The sequence below is a fragment of the Gadus macrocephalus genome, chromosome 3 (genome assembly GCF_031168955.1).
Source record: "Gadus macrocephalus chromosome 3, ASM3116895v1".
In the NCBI taxonomy this organism is placed as follows: Eukaryota; Metazoa; Chordata; class Actinopteri; order Gadiformes; family Gadidae; genus Gadus; species Gadus macrocephalus.
The window spans coordinates 3,760,157-3,764,540 of NC_082384.1; the positions used below are offsets into that span (position 1 = coordinate 3,760,157).

Below are 4,384 nucleotides of genomic sequence, written 5' to 3' on the forward strand. Positions count from 1 at the left end.
GTAGTGGTGAAACTAATAGTTATTTTATGATAGTCGACTAAGTTAACACCTTTTAGTTGGTTTAATCAATTAATGATATCATTTAGTCTATCAAATGTAATCACAAGTTATCGGAGTCTAAAGTAATGTCTTCAAAGTATATTTTTTTCAGACAAGCAGCCAAGAGGAAAAGTATAAATGATAGAATGATCCATTAGACGATATTTTAATTTCTAAAGCATTATATATTTGATTTGATACATTTGCTGTCAATCGACTAATCAAATCATCTATAAATACACGAGCACTAACTAGAGGTGACTGCGAAATACAACGCCGCAAGACCAAATTTGGTCAAATGGTGGTGTCCATCAGAGGAACACAGTCCTGGAATATATTACCAACACATGTTAGAGACTGTGCCACTTACACCACCTTTAAAAAAAACCTTAAACAGTGGTTAGTAGCAAGCCAGACCTGCTCTCATATGTAACCTTTGGTCATTCTAATTTTTTAACATGGACTCTTGATGTGGGGACCTATTTTGTGTGTAAAAGTGTTTTTTTAATCTATTTTGTATACTGGTATGTTGTTTTTATGTTCTTGACTTGCCTTAGGACAACGGATGAAAATTAGCAATTAAGCTAACTCCGGCATATTTATATTGATGCTCTGGCTGACATATTGATTAATGTGCACTGTCCTAATCAAATAAATAAATAATAATAATAATCTATGATCGTTGCAGCCCTAAAATCAAGTTAGTGCAGAACAAATGAAGGACATTATGCTACTTTATTAACAGATTATTTCCGTCTGATTTGAACTGCCATAAATGTCCCATTTTCAAAGCTAAGGAACGTGAGAAGAGAAGCAGTGTAGAAAGTGGGTCATGGTGGCGGAGCAGGGAGGATGTCACACCGGCGGTTCAGAAAAGACTCTCGGCCACTCACCGTTTGGAAGGGTATTATGTTTAAAAACACTTTATTTCCCCTATCCTTCTGAAAGATTATACCAGTTATCCCCTCAAAGTTCAGTAAAAACGCCATTCTTGTGTCTTTAAGCTGTGGCATCGGAGGTCAATAAGACTGTGGCTGTGCTCTACAAGAGCCGGCCAGGGTGTAATCTGACTGAAGTTACATTAATTAAATGGTAAGCTCCTTTAGCAATGCGCTCCTAAAAGAACTTTGCTGATAATATACTTAAAGCGGTTGCGGCCTGTTTGTTTCAAAGCCAGGAGACATTTAGCCATGCGCCTCACGTACGGCAGCTTAAACCTTTTGGCTCAAATGGAGGGGGGGGGGGGGGGGAGCGGTAATGAGCCTGCTCCGCCTGGCACCAGGGCTGAACTTCAACTTATCAAAGGAAAACATATTTTCGCACATTCGGTTTCACAATGCGACCCGCACTTTGTTCTTTTGCCATGATGGAACTTTTTACAGACAATCATATCATAGCTATGTTCGCCAAATATTATTTGAACACATTTCTGCTGCTCATCATTTTTAAATAAACTATTGTACAGTTTAAAATTTGCTAAACATTACCATAGTTATGATGAAATAGCTAGGATGTCTTTTGTCCGAGCCAGAAGTGTCATGTTGGTTCACAAAGTGACAGTTTCCATACACTTGGTGTTATGTATGAGCGTTTGTATGCGGACCCTGAACATGTGAATACAAGAACGATAATCCTGAAATACTAAAAGTAATCTTAATATTTATATTTATATCAAAATGTTATACTAGGACTGTTTAATTGTCAGTCTTGGGGGTATTTTATAGAGGTGGTCTTTGAAATCCTCAAAAACTTGAATCAAAAATCTAATTGATTGTTGACCACCTACCAATTCCTACAAGGAACCCATGTTATGGACAATCATTTGGTATGTTTGAAGGGTCTGGTTCATTCCCTGTATGTACTGTCGCTAATTCAAGTTCTATTTTGCATGTCTTATATGTCTAGCATATCTTCTGAAGCATATTGTGTTCTCCTAAAGGATAACTTGGAGCTCAGTGCAGAACGTCAGAAGGCCTTTACAGCGCACATGAACCCTATCAAGTCTGCCGACCCTACTCCTGTTGATCGGCTCTGAGGGCCCCACCCCAGGGGCCCATACCCGGACTAATAGAGGGAAGGGGGCGGTCCCGGGGCGAAAGGCAGGAAGTGATGGTGGAGCTAGGCGGCTCCCACCTCCTCTCTCTGCGGTGGAGAGACCCCTGCTAACCAGGCCCCTCTACATCGCTAACCAGGCCCCTGTCCCCCGCTAACCAGGCCCCTCTCCCCCGCTAACCAGGCCCCTCTCCCCCCGCTAACCAGGCCCCTCTCCCCCTGCTCAGCAGGCCCCTCTCCCCCGGTAACCAGGCCCCTCTCCCCCGGTAACCAGGCCCCTCTCCCCCGCTAACCAGGCCCCTCTCCCCGCTCAGCAGGCCCCTCTCCCCCGCTCAGCAGGCCCCTCTCCCCCGCTAACCAGGCCCCTCTCCCCTGCTAACCAGGCCCCCTCTCCCCGCTAACCAGGCCCCTCTACCACGCTAACCAGGCTCCTCTCCTCCGCTAACCAGGCCCCTCTCCCCCGCTAACCAGGCCCCTCTCCCTCGCTCAGCAGGCCCCAAATATCACCCCTCACAAATCAATTTCACACACCACCGCAACCCCCGGCCCAGCCCCCCCTCCTCCTCCCCCAACACACATACACTAAGCCCCCTCCCTACTAATTAAGCATCCTAATTAGCATATATATGATATCAGTGGTAAACATCAGTGGGCTGGTAATTCACAACGCTCCTGGATAATGGGAGGGTTGGACACCTATTAACCCTGGGCCGGTAGCAGAGGGGCATGCTGGGAAATTCCCTCTCTCTCTCTCTCTCTCTCTCTCTCTCTCTCCCTCTGCCTCCCTACCGCTCTCTCTCATTGTCTCCCTCTCCTTTTCCTTCTCTTGCCTCCCTCTATCACTTATTCTCTCTCTCTGCCTCCCTCATTTCGCCCCTCCCTCTCATCTCTCTCTCTCTCTCTCTCTCTCTCTCTCTCTCTCTCTCTCTCTCTCTCTCTCTCTCTCTCTCTCTCTCCAATAGACTGCTGATGGCATATTCCACATAATGACAATTAGATTGAACAAAAATCAAAGATAACTGACAACATTGAAAAGAAGACGATAGATTTGTTCAAATCCATCTCAAAGTAATAAACGATACCATCTCTCTCCATTTCTATACCTTGTCTTTTTTTCAATTCATATCTTTAAATTCTCATTTTCTGCCTCTCTCTCTCTCTCTCTCTCCCTCCATTTAAACTCCCTCCTATTGTTCCCCTCCTGATCACACACTCTGGCTCATAGGCGGTGTTGTTGTAGAGGATGTTAGTCATGTGGGTGTTGGTGTTCACACCAACACTTGTTTGTGTGAGTTTTAATGATACTAGTCAAGAAACTCAAATTATTGGGTTAGTCCAACTATGATTGGATCATTAAGATGCATGCATAGACCTTAGCCAAACTAAAATCGAATCTGTCAAAATAAATGTTTTTTTCTTCCGACGTGTTTCCGATCTTTATTCATTCATTGCGCCATTCATGAATTGACGGGATATTCTTGTTATATGAATCTTAAAGACTGCATCATTGGCACACCTGAAAATCTTATTCTGTTTTGGGCATTTCCTCCAAGTGCAAATATGTTCAAATTAGTTACTGAAAGCAGTTTTCTGAAATTCAGCTTAATATTTAATATATTGTTGCTTAAGGCACACTCATTAACGAGAAATTTTCAAACTGGCACTGCATGTTGAAAAGGTTGCTGACCCCTATAGGGTGTAGAGAAGACCAAAAGTGATGCCATTTAAAATGCATCATGCTCTGAATCATTCACTAACATCCTTTCCAAAATATCAAACAGAACAGTCAGAGTAACAAACAATCAAAAAAGATATCAGTTACCTGGTCATACCAAACAGGATATTTTTTAAGTGATTTCAGAATAAAGGCGTGTGTAGCTCCACGTTTTCACCACCATTTCAGACGGCTTGGTAACCCAACTGAGGAGTCGAAAAATATGTAGGCTCAGCGGGTGTATTTCGGGACCTTGCCCAACTTTTGGCGGTGGAAACGGCAATAAGCGAACAGAGCCGCACTGTACCTCCTCAAACAGCAGCGCACCGCTCGGTGGAAACGAGGCAGACGACTGAGCGAGCGGGTTTGTTGGTTCTCGTATAATTGACTTGAGGGGATAACCACTCCCCCGGGCTGCTCAACAGCCAGGGGTCCTGCTTATTGGTTCATAGCGCAGCCAGGACTCCAGCCTATTCGTGAATAGACGTTGGCGCGATCCAGAACCCTTAGCTAGTCACACCCACTCAGAAGAGGAATTTCCTCCTCTCGCCCATTATTCACCGGCCGCCAACACTTTCA

At 44.3% G+C, this 4,384-nt stretch overlaps 1 long non-coding RNA gene across 1 annotated transcript; it reads left to right on the forward strand.

Annotated features, from left to right (window-relative positions):
- Window positions 1-278: 278 nt before the first annotated feature.
- Window positions 279-712, forward strand: LOC132453360 (uncharacterized). The gene is made up of 2 exons (XR_009524660.1): window positions 279-570; window positions 616-712. It is a non-coding gene; the product is annotated as an uncharacterized LOC132453360 (long non-coding RNA).
- The last annotated feature ends 3,672 nt before the right edge of the window (window positions 713-4,384 follow it).